This window comes from Marmota monax, unplaced genomic scaffold (genome assembly GCF_021218885.2).
Source record: "Marmota monax isolate L192 unplaced genomic scaffold, Marmota_monax_Labrador192_F-V1.1 WCK01_AAM20220418_F8-fsc00219, whole genome shotgun sequence".
Classification (NCBI taxonomy): domain Eukaryota; kingdom Metazoa; phylum Chordata; class Mammalia; order Rodentia; family Sciuridae; genus Marmota; species Marmota monax.
The window spans coordinates 2,210,652-2,226,396 of record NW_026692081.1 but is presented as its reverse complement, the minus strand read 5'-3'; the positions used below and the strand labels follow the sequence as shown (position 1 = coordinate 2,226,396).

The 15,745-nt window shown below is 40.9% G+C and overlaps 1 protein-coding gene across 2 annotated transcripts in view; it reads left to right on the top strand.

Moving 5' to 3' along the window:
- Positions 1–15,745, top strand: part of Vopp1 (VOPP1 WW domain binding protein) — a 99,204-nt gene that overhangs the window by 57,061 nt on the left and 26,398 nt on the right. The gene's annotated exons all lie outside the window — the stretch shown is intronic.

The following is a 15,745-nucleotide window of genomic DNA, read 5'->3' as shown; positions in this document are numbered from 1 at the left end:
TTGTGATTTCATTATATCAGATTCTCACACACTGAAGCTTGGAGAGGCAGGGTTTGTGGCTGAAGAGGAAAGGATGGAACTCTGACTGTTAAGAATCGGGGACTGGGCTGGGGATGTGGCTCAGCGGTGGCGCGCTTGCCTCGCATGCGTGCGGCCCGGGTTCGATCCTCAGCACCACATAAAAACAAAGATGTTGTGTCCGCCGAGAACTAAAAAATAAATATTAAAAAAGAATTCTCTCTCTCTCTCTCTCTGTCTCTCTCTCTGTCTCTCCCCCCCCCACTCTCTCTTTAAGAATCGGGGACTACTGCCCCGAGGACAAACCTGCATCATTGTAGGGCACTGATAATTCTGAGAGACCCCTGCCATTTACAGCATCTGCCAGAGGTTATTTGGAAGTCCCCTTGGTGCCTGAATTGATACCACATGGCAGTAACTGACCCCTTCCCGACAGTGGAGTCACCTTTTAGATAAAGAGCAGTGTCTCTTGTCTACAAGAAATATACTTTCTAAAAGCTGAAGTTTGTGGTCTGAGCTCTCCAGAGGCTGTCCTGTCCATAGTCATATCCAGGGAAAGATCTGGTGTCTGGAAGATGGCTTGGAAACAGCAGCAGGCAGAGGTGATCTGGTCCATGTCAGTATGTCAGGCATATGACATGACACAAAGCCCAGGAATAAGAAGAGGTGATGTTTACAGAGCACCAACTCTGTGCAATGTACCTTCCTACTGATCATAAATATGTAATGCTCTTTAGAAATCCTTTGACAAGGGTCTTTCTCTCTTTCTTTCTCCCTGTTCTAGCTGAGGATTGTGTGTGTCTAAGAAGACCTCAGACCATGTTTCTTCACATGACTCACTGTTGGTGAAATGAAAGTCTATTGTCTCCTCCCTAGACTGGGAGTTCATCAAGGGCACAGGTTCAGTCTTGCTGAGTTGCCTATCTTCTGCACTAACACAGGACCTGGCCCATAGAAAATACTCAATATATATTTAATAACTCAGGCAAGTGGTAGCCTGGAGGAAGGATGGAAAATGGAGATATGATTCAGGCAGCAGTCTTGGGTGTTGGAGAATGTTTTAGGGGCTGGAAGTCAAGAGACTTTTGTGGTTCGGCTCTGCCATCAGGTTGCTTTGTGGTATTGGGCAAATCTCCTAACCTTTCTGGGCCCCAGTTCCCTATGCTGCATAGTCCTCAAGGATTCATTGTGCTTGTTCCATGACACGCTAGCTGGCTGCTCACAATAATTTATAGCCTAGAGATTAAAAGACAAATGATAGAAATGGTGCATGTGTTATAGCTGAGACAAGCAGCAAATGTGAGATGGATTTTAGCTCATTAAGGGTCCAACCTACTTGCCAAATACAAATCTAGCACCTTATATTTTCCTTTCAAAGCAGTGAGTCTTCTGCAGGTCTGCATACTGACACAACAGTAGGAAAGGGTGTGAATCCCACAATTGGGTAGTTGGGCGGATCTGTGAGCCTGTGCCTACTCATTGGTCCAGATGTTGAAATTCCTTAAACATATTAGATCTGAATTGGAGCTTTCAAACTATCAGGTACATAAATATTAATTTGAACAACGACTTTTCTTCATGCCAGAGAATGCTGATGATCTAGATGTGCAAGTTCCTTGTTCTCTTAATGAAATAGAAGAGACTCTGTCATCACCCAGACAATCAAGGGTAGATTAGAAATGGTTGAGCTTTCTGGACTGGATATCAGTGATTTAAAAGAGTGAATAAACCCTAATGCCTTCTAAGGAGCTGGCAGGTAGAAAAGATTTTACCCCAAAGATGATGCCTAACTTACCTTTATTCTCAGAATGCTGGGGATACCTTAAGACCATTACAATCTAATTTTACTAACGAATGACACCAAGATAGGCTCATCATTTCCCTGGGCTTGAAGTATGATCAGCAGTCTTACATGACTGGACCACATTTCTGGTTGCCACGTGGATGGAGCAGAGGTACAGGGCTCAAATGAATTCTTGGTGTTCTGTTGGCTCGCATATCTTAGTTGTTGGTTCAGCTATAAGTGCCCTGAAAAAAAGAATGTGGAGAATCATTTTTGAAGTTAGCTTCATCTTCATCGAGACTATAGGGAATCTGCATGCTCTGTTGTTGAAGGGAGAGACTGGAAGGGAACAAACAGATGGACGGCATTTTAGTAAAGATAACAGAAAGATAGGGTACATTAAGCAAATAAGGAATAGGTCCATCAAGGTCCTGCATTTCTGAGGACCTGTTATTTCCAGATTACCATTAAAAGGGAGAGAGCCAGCAGAGATGGTGTGGAGTCAAAGACCAGGAAGGCAGGGCCTGCCCTTTGGGCACTCCTGGTCCCTGGCTTATTCAGCAGTGGACAGAGGCTCTTCTTTCTAGTATTACTCTTCTCCGCTTATTAATTTCAACCAAACCATTCTCAGACCATATTTCTAAATCCCTTGTTGGAGTGTGAAACTTCTTTTAAAAGACTTATATTACCCTATAAGGTTGTCTCTCTCTGGATTCATTTCTCTGCTGTGAATAAATAATGTCATGAATGGCTGAAGTGATGTTCACAGGTATCAAATTAGGTTCCCCAAACAAGCTTTGCAGAGCCAGTGCCCAGCTGGGTCACTTTACCTAGAATAGGAGGTGCCAGGATCAGATCCAGTGTCCCCAGATACAAGGCCACCTTTGACCAGTAGGAAACATAGGTGTGAGCTCCCCTCAGGGTCCCATAGTCAGACACTGGGGCCTGATGGGTGCCATCTACCAGGCTCTCCTTCTAGCATGGAGAACTTTGGGGATGTACAGGGTGGAAAAGGTGGGTGGGGGAGGGGAGGAGTGCTTGCCTCACTCTGCATTCTTCCACATGTCCCTTTCCAAACCTCTGCTGTTCTGTTCTAAGTGATGAAAGGGTTAAGCACTGCCTTTAGTTAGCAGCCTGGAGAGGCAGGCTGGGAAACAGATATTCTAAAGCAGGAATTCATTTCTCGCTTTCAAGTTCTTGTTGAGCTTATCAATGAAGATTCTTGGTATAAGAGATATTTTCTGCTTCATAACAGAGAGGAATATTTCACTTGTAATCTTCCACTCAAGAGCGCTAGCTTGACCCCTAAAATGTGACCATTTATATATATATATATATCTTGATTTTTTAAATTAATGATGCATAATAGAATTCTTCTAATTCTGTATGCAAAGCAACCTCATCTTTTTTGGTAGTGATAGAGATATACCATAATTTATTTTCACATTCCCCTATGATTATTGTCAATTCAGGAAGAAACAGCTTTGGAGGTTGTTGTTTGCTTGTTTGTTTTCTACTGTTAGAGGTTCACAGTTCCTTAACTGTATTCCTGAAATTTAAAGCAGTGCTCATAAGTGAATTTTCAGTATTCACTTGGCAGCTAGAACAGATTCGAACAGACATGAAGCTTTTCAAAATTCTATTTAGAATGATGTTTTCTATATTTCAAGGAAGATCCTGCTGGTGGTATTATATAACACATGGTGTTTCATCTCTTATCGTTTGTGAATCAGTTCTGAGTCCAAGAAGTTGGAAAGGGATTACAGTATGCCCCAGTACTTAATAAAGGCATCTTCCTACATACTGTCTTTATGCACTAGAACTTATTTTTTGTCATGGGTTAGGTTGGCAGAAGTAGAATTGCTGAATCAAAGATTATGCTTATTTTATCTCTGAATAAATACTGCCAGATTATTCTCCCTGAAGGATGCCATGAGGTAATGACCCATCCTTGTGTGAAAGCACCTGTTTCAAACCATCTTCACCAGCTTTGTGTGTTAACATTGTAATCACAGTGTGCTTTATACTCTTTGAGTTCATGTAAATTAATGAAGTGTTTCCATCTGTGGTGATTCTCTTTTCTGCTACAATATCACTTGTGCTTAAGGCAAAGCAGTTTTGATGTGCCAGGAACCATGGTAGGCCCCTGACTAGACAGAGAGGAGTGAGACGAGCTAGCTCTTCAGCTTGTGTCTGATGTGGATGATGGATGCCTTTAACAATTCACGACAAAATCATGCATGGTGAAAATTATAAATTGGAATCCTGAAAAGGAAAAAAAAACATAATTAATGGGGGAGGACATGGGGCTTGTGTTGAGAAAGACTTCACAGAGCTGATTTAAATATATATATAATATTTTTTTTTTCAGTGCTGGGCAAGGTTAGGCATACTCTACCACTGAGCTAAACTCCAAGGCCACAGAGCTAACCTTTGTAGCATGAAGGGCAGTTTCAGAGCATGTAAGAAGCATGGAAGGCATGAAAGTATGGAGACGAATGGTAATTTTGGGGAACTATAGGCTAGAATGATTGCAGGGTGCCTGGAAGATGGCTGATGGCAGGAGAAAGGAAGGTGAGGCTTAACCAGAAGGGTCTTGAGTGGCCTTCTGAGGAAACAGTACTTCCTTTTGCACTGAGCAAGGCAACACTGTCAGCTTGGTCTTTGAGAAGGGTGTTTGGAAACAGGGTGGTACTTAGATGGAAGGAGGACAAAATATGAATTGTCTGATCTTTCAGTGGAAGGGAGCTGAGGAAGAGGGCTATGGGTTTGAAAAGCATTTCTCAAGATAACTGATATGAAGATACAGGGAGTCAAGTAATTCAGAGGTCTCTGGTTGGGCAGACGAGAGAGAAATCTTGAAAAAAGCAGGTTGAAGGAAGGCTTTAGCAGAAGAGTGAGTGGAGAATATCATTTGTGTTTATGGTGTAGAAGTTCTTGCAGAATATCTAGAAAGTAGAGCCATTGGAGAATTTGCTTTTGTAACTCAGGAGGGAGTCAAAGCTAGGATGTGGATTTAAGAGTTCTGGGCAGGTAAATAATAGCTAACCAACTGCTATGCTCTGAGTGTATGTCCCTCTAAATTTGCACTTTGGAACCTAGTATTTAGTATAATACATCAAGAGTTGGGGCCTTTGGGAAGTGATTAGTGCCTTCATAAAAGTTGGAGAGAGTTACCTTGTCTTCTGCCTTGTGAAGTCACAGCAATAAGACATCATCTATGAAGACCTCACCAGATAGAAATTTGTTAATACCTCATCTTAGGCTTTTCAGACTCCAGAAGTGTCAGCAATAAATTTCTGTTATTTGCACAGCATCCAGCCTGTACTGTTGGTTAAAACAGCCTGAAAGGACTAAGACATTGACTCAAGCAGAAGTAGAGTTAAGAAAGTGAGCCAGGTGTCAACCTGATTCTAAATTCCCAGATTTGGGGGTACTAGAATCTGTCTCCCTTGCAGATCTCATTGCTAAACTCATATTATTCTGTTCATATTTATCATGCCTGTATGATTTCAAATATAGGAACATTATTGTCAAATTAAAATATTGTAAGATCATAGAATGGCTGTTTTGTTGTTTGTTTTTTGTCATTGTTGTTTTTTACTATATTATCTTACTATTCTAGCCAGGGTTTATTTTTTTAATCTTATATGTAATCAGCCGAAAATTAGAAGGATTTTTTTTTTTTCAGTATAGAATTAGATAGAACTGATTTTTACATGAAACCAACAAGTTACTGAAACAAACAACAACAACAAAAATCTGTACCCCAGAAACACTAGGGTAGAATTTCAAAAACTGGAGTTAGCAAAATACAGCTATAGTTTAAAAGCACGTCAGTCCATCTTATCTCGTCTCCTCACCTTGACTCTGGCTGCAGCTGGGCTATTCAATGGGTTAAAATGGCAAGAAAATGAGCACTTTCTAATCCACTTGGTTTGTTAATTATAGGGTTTCTAATAAGCATTTATAGTACTTTCTTCCATGGTAGAAATAAAAATAAAATTTCCCTAGATAAATCCAATATGCCACCCTAAATACAGGCAGTTTGGGTTTATATTAGTTTGAGAAAGTGTCTTCTGTAATAAATATGTCTTCAAAGGAAGGACTGGCAGGGAAGCCTTATCTCCCCTCAAAGTTACTGTCAGGCCTCATCAGAGCCACTGTTGTTCCCTCCTAGAGCTCAGAGGTGTTTGACTTTTCCGTGGGACATGTTGACCAAATGAAAATTAAAAGATCATCAAAATATGCCTGTATGTCTAAATAAACAAGTACACTTCTGCCTGTCAGGGAAACCGCATCAAACTAGGAAGGAAGATTCTAATGTATGCATTGTCAAAGTTGAAAAAGAAAAAAAAGTGTCAGTTCATCCTTAGTCTGCAAAGCTTTAGACTAATAGATTAAAAGTCTAAAACTTTGTGTCTGCCAAAGTCTTTTAAAAATATACCCCTTAGCTGGGTGCAGTGGTGCACACCTGTAATCCCAGCAGCTGGAGAGGCTGGGGCAGGAGGATTATGAGTTCAAAGCCAGCTTCAGCAAAAGTGAGGCACTAAGCAACTCAATGAGACCCTGCCTCCAAATAAAATACAAAAATAGGTCTGGGGATGAGGTTCAGTAGTGCAGTGCCCCTAAATTTAATCCTCCCATACCAAAAAAAAAAAAATACACATTAAATATGCACAGATGCTGTGGTATCATGGCATTTGCATATATTCAAGCTCTTGGTATACTAATTATATCTCAATAAAGCTTAAAAAAATGATCATAAAAGAAAAACAACATTCCCCACTCCAAACCCCACATATACCTGCTGGGTGCCCTGAGAATAATAATGGGCAAAAAGCCTCCAAATTTAGGTAATTGATTTTCAGCCCTGATTGTGTACTAGAACTGAGGAATGATTACCAATCAACAGGCACCAGTTTTATTTGGGTTTTGTTTTTGTTTTTGTTTTTGTTTTTACTGTGGAATTAGGATTGAACAAAGGCCTCATATATGCTGGGCAATTGCTGTATCACTAAGCAACATCCTCAGCCCTTTTTATGTTTTATTTTTAGGCAGAATTTTACTGAGTTTCCCAAGTTGGCTTTGAACTTATGGTCATCCTCCCTCAGCCTCCCAAGTAACTGGGATGACAGGCATACGCCACTCAGCCAGCCTAGGCAGAGGTATTTTGTAAAGCTATCTGGTGATTCTAATGTGTCTTCTGGTAATAAATGTGTCTTCAATGCTGAGAACACCACTTGCCAGAGTGCTCATCATGGAGCAAAAATATCTGAAGCTGCTGAGGTCCCACCTGACCTCCTTCTCCCTACCTGAGTTATGCCCACATATAAAGGTTTCTGCAGGGGTGGGATTCACTGCTGCCTGGTTCAAATGGAGAGAACCTTCCCATGGTAGATTGGAGTCCTAAAAGAAATACTGGAGATGTACTCTATAAGTGATGCCCTAATAAGACTGGAAATAATTACATTTTTGTGTAATGAAAAAGCTTGTAATAGGAAGTCAGAATTAATAGTGAGTGGTAGATTTTTAAGTAATAGACTCAGTATTAGGGAAGATTTGGGTGTGACTCTTTGATGTCCACCTGAAAGGAAAGTGCTTAAGCTAGTTAGTGGGAAAATGTCACAATGCTGACAAATAACCTTTCTGTGGATGGAAAAGACAGGAATACCCGGGACACCAGTATGCTCAGGAAGCAAGCAGCACACCATGCTGACATTTCAGAAGTTTATGTGTGAAAAATGGAATTCAAGCTCTTTGCTGTGGGAAGTCACGGGAGTGGTGGGGACCACTACGAAAGGGATGCTTTGTGGTCATTTGGAACTAATTGGGGTTTGTCCCTCTAGTCTTAAATCAAGTTGGTTTTTTTTTTTTTTTTTTTTTCCCACCCCAGTGGGACCAGAAGACTGGGACATCTCTGACATGGCATGGAGTTATTTGATATTATCTTACTCAAATCTCAGCTGACAGATAGAGAATTCTAGTTTAAACAGCTAGGCTAGTTAGGTGGATTGGTAACAGCAAATGACCATAAGTAAAATCCCAACATGGCAGGAAGGTCTCTAATGGAATTCACCATTGGCTCCATCACTGACATTTTATCATTGATTTTGATACTATACTGCAGGTTATCAATGATGAGCCCCACGTCCCCACATGTTGAGGCTTGAACATTAGAGAAGCACGCCGAGGCAAGCATATAGAGCAGGGTTTATTTAAAAGGGATAACATAGACTTCTCCCAGGAGGGAGAAGCGGGCCATAGCTGGTATCCTGATATCCCAAGAAACGAGGAGTTCTGCCCTTTTTATATGTCCTAGGCTTCCTTTGTTCTCCTGCCTTCCCCCCCTTATCTTTCTCCTTCCTGCATACCTGACTAGGCCCTGTACTAGACCCAGGAATGCTTGCTGGGTTGGCCCAAAAGTGGGAAACTGGTGGGCTGACGGGAAGGGCAGGATGGAGTAGTGAAGAACACATTAACAACCTTATAGCTCCCGGTAGGGAGGGGCGGGGACAGGTTACCTTGTCAACAGGTTGGAGCAGGGGGAGGTTCTTGATAAGGGTGGAGGAAGGGCTCAGAAGGAATTCACATTTCAGTCTCTCAGGGGACAATCTCCAACTTCCCAGACTTAGTCAAAATTGGCTTCCTTGATCCGACCTGATTCTATTTACCTATTTATACTGACTGCCTTTCTAATTCTGGCTTCAATTTGAATGAAAATATGGAAGGCATGCTATGACAGTCATCAGGAAAAGAGGTGGTGTCCATTCTTCCTTCCCTCTCCCTCCTTCCCTCTTTTCCTTCCTTCCTTCCTAAATTGAGATATAATTCACATATCAGAGAGTTTATTTCCCCATTCATTTTATCAAGGTGAAACTGGTTTGCTCCATTTGCAGAGAAGACAGATGTCTAGCTGTAGGCTAGGCCGTGTTTATGAACTCATCTTCCTCTTCCTGTCTCACCCTCCCTTGCCATCTACACTCCTGGTGTCTTCCTCTCTGATACTCCGTACAGCTAAGTGAACTCACTCTGTTATGTGGCATCTTTCTTTCTTTGATTTTCTTACTACAGGTAACCTGCTTTGACTTTAGGAAGCTCTCCTGTTTTATACACCAGCTTTAGATCAGGGAAAGATTCTACTTCATTTTCAGGCCTAAGTCTCATGTCCATTTGACTAGACTCTGGAGGCTTCAGACATTGTGCTAAGGCATCTGCCATAGAATCACTGCTGAAGGAGGAACAGAATTGACTGGGTGGCATTTGGAATTCCTGGCTCCCAACAAAACCTTAACTCTTATCCTTAAATGACAGAAATTGTAAGAAACAGTGAATGTTTGAGTGATAGAGTAGGATCCAAAAGCTGTTGACAGGTGAAAATAATTGGTTAGATTTAATACATTAAAAAAATATGGACAAGTGTAAGATACTAAACCTTACCGGATCAGTACAGGATGGGAGATAGAACTTATGGAGAAAATCTTGGATGTTTTAGCTGATAGAAGGCTCATTACAATTCACCTATGTCATGGTTGCTTAAAAAAAAAAAAAAAAGGTTAATACTGTCTGAGGCTGCAGTAAGTGTGGAAATGGGAGCAAACTGGTTATTCTTCCTAATGATGGGAAACCAACATTGTACCCAAACTTGACAGTTTCTTGGGGGAGTAAAGATTGAGGAACTCATGAGAGTCCCTTCAGACACTAAGAGGAATGGCTTTGTCTGTTGAGAATCAGACCAATTGTGGGCCAGTCTTGGATTCTGAACAAGAGGAATGCCCACTGACGCAAGGCCTTGGGGATTCTCTGTCTGGCAGTGGACAGTCTCTGTGTGGGTAGGTTGAAAGTTCCTTCACTGAATGTAGTTGGAATGGATTCCTTGTTCCAGGGATGGTGCCGAGTTCTTTAGGGTCTCATTATTTTTTCCAGGCTGAAGAGATTTTCCTAGTATGTTAGATGAGCTAAGGATCAATCTTTCTCCAAACTGTGGCTTTGCATTTGGAATTTTCTACTGAAACGTCACAGAGCTCTGTGTTTCATTTTTCCAGAACACTCAGTTTCTTATAGGTACTTAATTGATAAGCCTATGGTAAACCTCATTGTATTTCCTGATCCTAACTCAGGAAGCATGGAAACATCTGATGTAGGCCTAGTTCTGTGGGAAATTCAGATATTAATAAGAATAATGTAGATGGTAGGCCCAGATATCAAACTAAAAAAATCTTGATATTAGACAGGAAAAAGAAAGTATTGTCCTGGCAGGAACATAGCATTCTACTTAGACTTAATCCTGCAGACAGGGGAAAGGATTGGAGTCTTGCTGTTGTTTGTTTGTTTAAACTGGGTCTCAGTATTTTGCCCAGGCTGTCCTGGAACTGGGCTTAAATGAATCTCCTGCCTCATCCTCCTAAGAAACTGAGGCTACAGATACATGCCACCATCCTGGCTCAGGATTAGATAGTAAATGGAATGATGTTGAAAGGAATTCACTTGAAATTCTGAGTTTTTCCTTTTAGCCATACCCTCTTATTTAACACCAATAATATTAATGATTATAATCATAATTATTATTATAATTATTTACAACTCCTACACACTCTATCGCTAGATATGCACCTTGAATACTTACATTATAGTTGTTCCATCAGATGCAGAGAAAATTTTTACTGATCAGTTTAAATATGACTAATTACTATTTAACATTGTCTTGTTCTGGACTACTATAAGAATACCAAAGGATAAATTGCTTAAACAACACTCATTTATTTCTCACCATTCTGGAGTTTGAAAGCCCACAATCCAGGTGCTGGCAGATTGGGGTCCTAGGTTGGAGATACTGTAATTTCATAAGGTAGAGAGCAGAGAGATAAGGAAGCCCTTTTCTGCCTCTTGTTATAAAGCACTCCACCCTCATGACCTAATCATTTCCCAAGGCTCTTCCTCTTTATACCATTCCATTGGGAATTAGTGTTTCAACAAGTGAATCTGGCAGAAGGTGAGGGCACAGAAACATTCAGTCCACAATGATATCACATGAAAATGTTTACATGTCAACATTTGACTGTTATTAAAATAGAAATATTTTGTGACTTTATTAACATTGAAATTCCCTGACCTAATCTGTTTTTCTTTTCTTTTCTATGTTTGTTTTTCTTTTCTACTCTTGAGATACACATGACCTAGAGGCTAAGAATAAATGTGTCTGGTAGCCAGACACACTTCACTCCTGGGCAGTACTAAGAATGACGTACTTATTTCTCAAGCTCCAAAATTTCCCAAAGGACCATCCAGTTATGTTTGCATCTAATCACTGTTGTGAAATATTTCTCACTTGTAGCCCATATGCTTCCAGACATGTGCTTCCTTGTACATTGTGCATCTTAAGGATTGCCTATCATTTAGGAGAAAGGGGCTAGACACTTCTGATTTTATCTTTGTAATATACTAAATTACAAATTAACACCTACTCACAGTGGACCTGACCCATTCTCTGACCTTATCCGAAATCTACATTTGGATCCTGGCATACAGTCAGGAGTACTTGGTTAACAGAAAGCAGTTCCAGAGACCGTTTCCACTGAAGTACATACTCTTTCCACTCTTTTTAAGGATCATGTGCATTTCAGAGTCCCAGACCTATAATTAGATGTGCTGAAGGGCGGATTTGGTTATGAGTGATGTTTGTTCTTTTCTATTGTGAGCCTGAGAATTTTTACATCTGGCACATAGTAGAACAAGAAGGAAAATCCCAGTCTGTTGTCTCCATCCTTATTTGTTCTGCATCCAGCTTAGTTTTGCAGAAGTCCATTGAAATTACAAGTGCCTTTTGGAGGCTTACAGCACTAGGAGCACTGGACTTGAAGTGTTGAATGATGGGCTTATTTAGTGTGCTAGACTGCCTGTAAATGTTTACTACTTTTAATTAAACTCAATGTTACAGTTAACGTTTTGTTTATAATTTCAGCTAGTTACAATGTCAGTAGGTGTGTGCTTTGGGCCCCAATTTACCAGCAGCTTCATTGGAAGAAAGCAGCCAAGGGAAAAGGGGTAAGAATGTCACCCCGTGAGTAATTGTGTGCTCCCTCGAGTGCCTGGCACTTGCCAACATCCACACTGGGAGCTGGGCCAGAACTACAGATGAGCCTCAAGGATGCTTATAGTAAACGGGTCTTCAGCTGAACAAGGGAGCATAAAGCATGCTCTGTGTTTTGAGAGAAGAGAGCAGATAATCAGTTGACAATATGTATTTGCTGCTGGTGTTTCAAAATTGGATCCTGAAAAGTGAGCTCAAGCACTTAGGTGTTGAATCTTGCCAACAAGGAGGAGTTTCAGTTAGGAACTCACAATCCATTATACTTGTAGTGTAGAGTACTTTCAGGCTGAAGGGTGAGTATATGTGTGTGTGCGTGTACATATGCATCCTAGAATCTGAGGGGCTCCAAATGTGTCTAAAAGCTTTTGACAGATTTTGGCCTGCTTCTTCTCATATGGGAAATAGGATGCTGCAGAGCTTAGGTCTCAAAGCAGCAAATGCTTCTATATAAGTGTAACCGTGAAAGTGAAGTATTTTAGCAAATTCAGCTCTGGAAAGACAATTCAGCTACTAAATTTAGTACTGTATACCTGCTGTCCTTTTTTATACCAGGTTATGGTTATCAGTATTGGATGTACTCCAAGCCCTGAAATTTTAAAGTTTCCTGAAATGCTTGCCAAGTCCATTCTTGGTATCAGCAGGCAGTGACCTGGATTAAGGGGTACAACATCCCCAGTGTCTTGTTTTCTAAACTTAATTTAAAACACGCCACTAATAATATTTACCTTGCATATGAATCCCAGACATTTGTGATGCACTTAACCAGGTGTCTGTTATATAAGAAGACTCATAACTTGGAATCGTTGTTTTCATTTATTCAGTTGCTATCTAGTAAATTACTAAAAGGTTAGCAGATTGGGATAACATTCATAATTATTATCTCACAGATTCTGTAAGTCACAAACGTGGACACAGCATAGATGGATTCTCTGCTCAGGATCTCATAAGGCAGAAATCAAGGGTTGGCTCGGTTGTGTTCTCATCTGGCCCTTGGAGTCCTCCTTCAAGTTACTTCACTTCCTTCAGTTTGTTGGCAGGGTTCAGTTCCTTATGGTTTCAGGACAGCTGGGATTATTCACAGCTACTAGAAATCACATTCAGTTCTAGCCACATGGCTTTCCTATAACATGGCAGCTACTCCTCAAACCAACAGGATAATTCTCCCATCTATACGGTATCAGGTATATATATAATCTGCTTATTTACCATTCCATAATCATGGAAGTGGCCCAATGTGTGCATGGGATGGGAGATTTAAGGGGAGGGGATTATGCAGGGCATATTCAATAAGGAGGGAGAATCTTGGGGCCATCTTTGAATTCTGCCTATCATACTATCATATCATCAAGAACACTCACCCTGCAAACCCGTGATAGGGAACAGTCTCTTAGTTTACAGTGAAATATCTGAATACCACTGACCCTAAAGCAAGAAATCCTATATCTCCCTTGAATGCTCCCCCTCTTCCTCCACACATATATGCGCACATGTGCACACAAACACAAACACACACACAGAGACAGACACATACACTTCTTACCAAAGAGCAAGAAGATTTTGAGAAAAAAGAACACCAAGCAATTACAGGTTGCTGTTTGTATGGTGCTGGGCCCTTTGCCTACTCCTGGTTCAGTGCCCCCCACTCCACTGGGCATTTCATTCTCTCACATTCTGTGTTTAAACACCCTTCTCCATAGTGCATCTGCAGGGCCTATGGACCAACAACTGGAGGGTCCCCCTGCTCCCAAACACAGTCCCTTCTGCTAGCACAGGTCATCTTGAGACTAGGTTTTAATGTGGTTTCTGCTCAGATGTCACTTTCTCAGAGTCATCCCTGAACACCCTATTTAAAATCATGTTACCTATCACCCTGATTCTCTCAACCTGCCTGGCTGGCACCTGCTTTATTTTTCACTGCAGTAGAATTTATTACCATCTAAAACAGGACCTGTTTTTCTTGTTTATTGTTTGTCTCCCTCCTTTAGAAAGAAAGGTCCTCCACAGGCATTTCCCATTTAGGTTTGATTTCTCCACCCCAGGACTCAGCAGGGAGCTGAGTGGCTGCTCATCTGATGCACACTCTTTAGGGGTCTCTGCTACATGTTAGTTGATGCAAGTCACTGCCTTACGGGAGCATCTCATTGAAATCATGACAATTTGGGTACTAGGTAGAGAAGTGCTTGGGAAAACTAGTTGTAAAAAACATCCATATTGTTTGTGGGTTTTTTTGTTGTTGTTGTTTGTGTGTGTGTGTGTGTGTGTGTGTATGTATGTATGTGTGTATGGAGGGTGTGGTAGTTGTTGGGGGTGCCTCTCAGCTTAGTTGATCCTTGAAGAATATAGGATTTAGCTTCAGTCCATGCTGTGTGTTTACAAAGAGGCAAAACAAAGCTAAAAATTCCTACCTATACTGCTTTGATTTTCGGCATACGTGTGTTGAAATGTCACACAGCTTCTAGAAATTAACCCTATTAATATGTACAATTAATACATGTTAAGAAAAAAATACATAAAACCTGCTAATAAATATAAGAAATTTGAACTGTATTTAAAAAAAAGAAAAAGAAAAAGCAGAACAAACATAACCTTAGAGAAGTAGCTTTAGAGATCTGGTCTGCTGACTTCCAGGCAACTATCCTTCTTAACTAATATTTTCTACATTGTTTTTTAACTTAAAACAAGCCTGTCTGTATTGCAAATTCAGTGCCAAAAATCTTCATGGAATTGTATGTTTCTTCCAGCTACTTTTTTAAAGAAAAAAAAATTTTCACAATTAGGTTATCATTTTACATTATTGAGGAGTAATCTACCACCTGTCAGAGTTTGATTGTCCAGATGTTAGTAACCATTCTTTAACTTGTACACAACTGTTAGAGTCTGTAAACAAGTCAGGATGGTGCCTGGCATTTTGCCAGAGAAATGTTAGAGTCTGTAAACAAGTCTGGATGGTGCCTGGCAAAATGCCAGAGGGAGTGGTTTGTGAAGTAACACCAGCGAGCCATTAAGTGTGGAGATTCCTTATTGGTTGACTGATGTATCTAGTTTATGCTAATTAGATAAGCTGTGTGGAATGTATAAATACTGCTCCTATCCTGCAATAAACGGCTCCTACTCCTGCTGTATCAATCTACACAAGTTGTTCGTCACCCCCCGGTTATTTTGCTGCAGCCGGACTGCGGCACACAACTAGGGATGTTTTGGCCCACTCTCTTTTCTGTTATGATTTTTGGATCTCATGACATTTTTTTTGTGGTTTTGAATCATAGCAACAGCCACGTATGCTTTAACATCATTTTGGACTATAAAAGGGGTACTCAAACCCTGGAAGGGGGTCAAAGGGTGTAGACTTACAACCTACCCCTTCATCTGCCAGCTGGGGGATCCAAACCACCTGGTGAATAAAGTTTCTGTCTCTTGCTTTAAGATTCACTTGGTGATTTATTGCAATCTCACCTTAACAAAGGGCCCCAACCATTCCACTCATTTTGCAAATGAAGAAACTGAGCCTCATGAGGTTAACTTGCTAGCAGCCCCACCACTAGGAAGTGGCAAGATCAGGACTAAGTCTTCTAACTTTTGGGCTCCATTATCTCTGCTTTAGGCATTAGTGAACTTAGTGGGGGTAGTTCCACCTTTTCCCATGATCAGGATTGTAAACTGATCAGAGATCAGTGCATATTGCTAATAGTCTGTGGTGGAGCTTCCTTCTGGGTGAAAATGTGGCAGGTTTTGAGTCATGATGCCTTCCCAGAGGATCCCATTGTGAGTTGGCACATGAAATACATAATAAACACAGAACTTTGAATTACGTGAGCTGCATCCATCTCTTACCTTTCCTTTGGGCCACCAGACCG